This window comes from Hyla sarda, chromosome 7 (assembly GCF_029499605.1).
Source record: "Hyla sarda isolate aHylSar1 chromosome 7, aHylSar1.hap1, whole genome shotgun sequence".
Classification (NCBI taxonomy): domain Eukaryota; kingdom Metazoa; phylum Chordata; class Amphibia; order Anura; family Hylidae; genus Hyla; species Hyla sarda.
In genome coordinates, this window is record NC_079195.1 from 168,858,780 (window position 1) to 168,864,779 (window position 6,000).

The 6,000-nt window shown below is 40.4% G+C and overlaps 1 long non-coding RNA gene across 3 annotated transcripts in view; it reads left to right on the top strand.

The window, feature by feature from the left end:
* The window catches only part of LOC130282058 (uncharacterized), a 100,817-nt gene extending 96,415 nt beyond the window's left edge, over window positions 1-4,402 (top strand). For all 3 annotated transcript variants that reach the window (XR_008846232.1, XR_008846230.1, XR_008846231.1), the window contains 2 exons: window positions 1,933-2,150; window positions 4,194-4,402. This is a non-coding gene — a long non-coding RNA (uncharacterized LOC130282058). The remainder of the gene's footprint in view (window positions 1-1,932; window positions 2,151-4,193) is intronic.
* The last annotated feature ends 1,598 nt before the right edge of the window (window positions 4,403-6,000 follow it).

The following is a 6,000-nucleotide window of genomic DNA, read 5'->3' on the forward strand; positions in this document are numbered from 1 at the left end:
TTGACGTACGTGCATGATACAGGCGTGCCCATGGCCGTGCCATGGGCCTGCCTGTACCACTGCCCGTCATGTAAAAAGGTGTTATTTTGTAGGACGAAGAGGAGCGATTCACAAACAAAATCAATAAAGGTGGGGGATCTGTCGCCACTAGAGAGGAAGGTGCGCATAGCCTGTACACCCGAACCATGTGGGATGCGGGTGTACAGACTTTTGATGTCAATAGACACCAGCTTGTAGGACTCTTGCCAACAAAATCCATCAAAGGCTAGTAACAGTTCTCCTGTGTCTTTTAAAAGGGTTGGAATAGAATTTAGGAGTGGAGCCAACAGCCACTCAAGGTATCCCGACAGATCTTCTGTCAGGGACCCTATACCAGCGACTATTGGCCTCCCAGTGGGTTTAGTGACACTTTTGTGCACTTTTGGTAGCACATACTTTGGGTATAAAGGAAGTCATTTTTCAGCTGTTTTTTGACTAAAGGTGGAATTCTCAACATAGCGCCTCAGCAGGGATCTAAGAAGATCTAGAATACGTCTGGTGGGGTTCTCCTTTAATTTGATGTATGTGTGGATATCACTCAAATGATGTTCTATTTCTTGTAAGCCTCCACATTCCAAACTACAGTAGCCCCTCCCTTATCTGCCTTGGTGATGTGTAGCTCATCTCTTGTACTCAACCACTCCAGGGCACTCCTTTCATTAGGGGGGAGGTTATCTGGGGGTGTGGGGTAGATGAGAGCTTGTATGTCTCTCATAACTGTCTGCTGAAACAAGTCGAGATTGCTACCCAGAAGGATGGGGGGACTGAAGGTGGATCTATTGCCACCCGAGAAAAAATTATTTTTATGGCTAATGTCAGTACAAAATCCAATAGGAATGTCGCTGTCAGTCTCACCCATCAATTCGGATAGCAACTCAACATTAGTCTGATCCATGGCTGTAAATTGCTTAGATACACTGAAACCCAAACTGGATACACTACAAGGTCTTTCACCCTCTAGCACAGGTGCAGATTTTTTATTTTGACATCCCTTTTGTATACGTGCAAATAAAATTTTTTAGATTAACTTTTCTCAATGCTTTGTGCAAATCAATGGTGAAAAAGTCCCGATCAAAGGCCTCATGGAGACCGAAGTTGAGTCCTTTAGATAAAACTGCCAGGCAGTCTGAATTGAGCTCAACATCAGTCAAATTAATGACATTGTCTGGATTATACTTTAGGTCCGCCAGGAGATATTCTTCCTCTTCACAGGGGCTCGCCGACTGTCTCTTTTTTCTGCCCCTGCCGCGTCTCGTTCATCTGCCCTTGCGGGCTTGTCCTCCAAAGGGATCGCTGCATTTCCTGCATTTCCCCTAGTGGTAGTGGTAGTCGGCAGTCTCCCTGTGTCGACCCCATCACCGGTATTATCGGAGGGGCTCGAATCTGACTCTGTAGTCAGAAAATCAGTGGCCTTCTTTTGGGACTTTTTCTTGGCCGGACGTCTCTGACTGATGTTACGTCTCCTGTTGCTCCTGTTAACACCAGGTAGGTTCTTCCAAACAAAAAAACTGGTTAGACTCAAAGTCGTTCTTATCGCGAACATACTTGTCACACTTCGATTCCTTAATGCCGACTTGCAGGGCAGCTAATTTTCTTTCCAAATTTTTCATAGATGTTACAAACTTTGTGTCCGACAGTCGCGTTTTTAGTGTGTTTTTTGCTCGGCACAGCTCCTCAGTGACATGTTCATGGAGGTCAGGACAGGCATCGGTATCTACTACAGCGAGAGACGCTGTGGATACTTAGATTGAATGCCGTTGGTCCTCTCGGACTTAACGAGAGACATGATTTTTCCTCTTTCTTGTAAGTATCGCATATGCTTTTTCTAAGTGTTTTTAAGTATGCACATTATATTTTTGTTATTTGTCTCACTTTTTGTTTGATGCATTATAGGACAGTGTGTATATTAGAGACTTACCTGCTTAGAGGAGGCGTACACCTGCAGCCGGAAGAAGCGTCAGTGTGACGTGAAACTAGTTGCTGCCCAGTGGTGTGCCCCCGCATCTGACCGTGGACACGGTCTTTTCCTCCCCGCCATAACATATCCTTTTCCCTGTATTGCCGCTATTTGGAATAAAAGAACTGTTCCTGTTTGTACCAGTTTTCTTGGGGTGAGTGCTGCTTATTTCACTTTCTCTCTTATTTGGACAGCTGACATTACATTAACAGAAGGAATTTCACAAGAAATTTTACCATCATTTTATGACCTCTATGGTTATTTTTTAATATAAATTTTATGGCATTTAATATAATTTTGAGAATATATGCATACTAACTTGGAGGGCCCTGCTGCATGTATTATATGTATCTCTAGTCATTTTGCTGGTGTTTTTTTATCACATGATAAATTTGTTAATTAGTCATTTATTTTACAGCTAACCCTTGAGGAATGTTTTTGATGATGATACTCAGTCAAGCCTAACTTCATCTATTTATTAATAGTGCTGAGCCCGAATATTCGTAATGCCAATTTTTATTGCGAATATCGGCAATTCGCGATTTTGCGAATATTTAGAATATAGACATATTCGTAATGACGAATATTCATATTTTTTTTGGTTTTTATTCGTATGCAAATTTTTATGCAAATTTTCCATGCAAATTTTCACTTCTTTTTGTTATTTTCACATGCTAATTTTTATGCAAATTTTTCTTGTGAATTTTCGCATAGAAAAAAAGTGAATGAAAATAGCGAATATGTGAATTTCACGGATATAGGACGAATTATCGTCAATATATTTGCGAAATATTGTGAATTCAAATATGGCCCCTGCTGCTCATCACTATTTCTTAAGCCATTTTTTGCTTAATATATATATATATATATATATATATATATATATATATATATATGTATATATAACATCAAATCCCATATTATTTACTGCACGCGCATTATATACCTGTTGTAAGCTCTTGTCTTAGGTTTTAAAGAGTAGGGAGGGAGCCTGGCATGCTTCCTTTCCATCCATCTGTTTTTTTCTTTCCATCTATAGTGAGGAGTTAAATTTAGTACAGTAAAGTGTTTCTGTGCAGAGTGCTGATTTCATGAGCTACGACCTTCAGCTATTTCCACTGTGACACTCACACATAGTGTTAGAGGGTAGGGTCTATTTATATGGTCTTTCTATGTGTATTTTTTTCTTGACCAGTAGCTGCTGAGGATTGATTTATATTTTCACATATATTCTATACTACTGTATGTGTAATATTAGATAATCCAGATACAGTACATTTGAGGTCAAGAAGAGTACTACAAGGGTTAGAGTACATCCCAAGACCTTTTACAGCTACCCTTCACTGAGTGCTGAATTTACAGTTGGCGCTGCTTAGGAATTCTGTGGCAACACATCCCATGCTTTTTTTTTCAAACTCGATAAATATGTAGGTTTCATAATCTTATGTCCTATCATCTGTTAATTTTACAGCCAGAAAAATTAATTTAAAACAATTACAAACTGTACACTATATGCATAAAAATATAGATAAATTATTTTATAAATAGGTTTTATAGTGTTTTGCCTGTTAACTCTTCTTTTGGGAATGTCAACCCCTTGGCATGAATAGTTGGCTGCCAGGGAGAAAGCAAATCACGAATAGAAGTTTCTCTTTCTAGTATATGGGGTTTGGGTAGGTTATATAATGCTGTTGCAGTAAAAAGTTGTAAGTGTAACATTACCAAGCAGGCATAAGGGAAACCAATAAAAAAAAAAATGTATGGGCAATGTGTTCTTGAAACGCACACTACCCCTTTAACCATATATTTAGTTGAGTTTTTAGTGATTTTTTTTCTAATTGTCCATGCTACTATCTATAATTCATAATAATCATGAAATCTTGCTGTTTCCGTTCTGGCCACTAAGGCTAAAACTAAGCAAAGGATGTCTGTTCTGTACAGATTATTACCCAGAAATGCCTTTCTTATAAGCACAGACAGTGCTAGTGACACCCATACATAGATAACACTTGATCAACCACTATTCACAGCTCAGCATCCCCCCCCATGGAATATGACCTCTCAAGAGGTCACAGATAACATTTCCAATACATGTGAATGGGACAGGCCCAGTCTATTGTTGTCTATGCCAATGTGTCCTGCTGTAAAGCAAATCTTTTTTTCTTTTTTCTTTTTTCTCCAAACATATTTTATTTAGATTTTTTGTGAAAGAACAAAACGAGAAATTAAGAAAGCAATATAAACAATCACCTGCAGGTCAAGGGGTACAGGCAGAAAAATATATAACAAACATTGAGCAGAGCCAGGACAACCATACCAAAGGAAGTCACAAGGCCCCCAGAGTGTCTACCAAGGAACCCAGACAGTACCACTCAGTGGAGCTTAATGGTCTAACATTATCCGCAATCTTGGAAGCTGTATATTGTGAAACAATAAAGACTTTTCATTTGTAAAAATTTTTTCCAGTATGTGTTTCTTTATGGTGTTCCATGCCCAGTCTGTCAATCCCACAAAGTAGTTTAAGTTGGGATATTACCATGGCTAGGGAAGGGATCAAGGGAGACAACCAATTGGTGAAGAGGCAACATAACGCTACTAGGAGGACAATGTGCACTAGTTGAGGTATTTAGGGAAGAGTAGAACTATAAGTTTCAGGAGGTCTGCACTGGTGAAAGAGTAAGGCTCTCTGAGTACAGGGTAAGCTCAAGCCCCAGGTGTCTTTAACGTAAGCAATGACCATGCGGCAAAAATCTTCAGTATGTGAGCAATTCCACACCCCATGCCATAGGTTAGTCAGCGGGGTAGAACATTTAGGGCAGGCCGTGATCCTGTCTGGAAAATCTGGGGACGGGAGGATATAAACCCCTTAACGACCACGGATGTAAATGTACGTCCTGGTTTGGCGGGACTTCCTGCACCAGGACATACATTTACGTCCTGTGTATGACCGCGAGCATCGGAAAGGTGCTCACGTCATACACGGCAGGTCCCGCCCGTAATGGCCGACATCCGCAATCGCGCGGATGTCCGCCATTAACCCCTCAGATGCCGTGATCAATACAGATCACGGCATCTGTGGCATTGCGGTACTTTGAATGGATGATTGGATCGCCCGCAGCACTGCTGCGGCGATCAGATCATCCAGCATGGCGGCCGGAGGTCCCCTCACCTGGCTCCGGCCATCTCCCGGGGTCTTCTGCTCTGGTCTGAGATTGAGCAGACAAGAGCAGAAGATCATTGAAAATACTGAGCAGTGCTGTGTCCTATACATAGCACTGCACAGTATTAGCAATCAAAGGATTGCTATAGATAGTCCCCTATGGAAACATAAAAAGTGTAAAAAAAAGTTGAAAACTGTAAAAATAAAATGTAAAAAAAAAAGTGAAAAATCCCCTCACCCAATAAAAATGAAAATTGTCAGTTTTTCCCATTTTACCCCCAAAAAGCGTAAATATTTTTTTTATAAACATATTTAGTAGCGCCGCATGCATAAATGTCTGAACTATCAAAATATAATGTTAATGATCCCGTACGGTAAATGGCGTAAGCGTAAAAAAACATTCCAAAAATGCTGCTTTTTTCAGATTTTATTTAAAAAAATTAATAAAAAATTATTTAAAAGTTTTATTGTGACGGACTGACTCCACCAAAAGTGACTTCTCCTTCCGAATGACTAGCCCCAGCATATCACAGGCAATATCCCCAGTCAGAATTAGAGATTATTGCATCCTTGTACCCAAAGAACCAGGCAACAGCAGTCTTCAGGTATAAAATCAGAACTCTTTATTGTGGAACAAGTGTCTCCTTTTATAGGAAGGACATCACAGGGGGAAGGCTCAGTAAAGACAATACAGGTGGCAGTGAGTCTGGGAGATAATCCAATACAGGCAATACAGGTGACAGGTAGTCTGGGAGATAATCCAATAAAGGTAATACAGGTGACAGGTAGTCTGGGAGATAATCCAACAAAGGTGATTAGCTCTCCCTATACAGTGCCTTGAGTG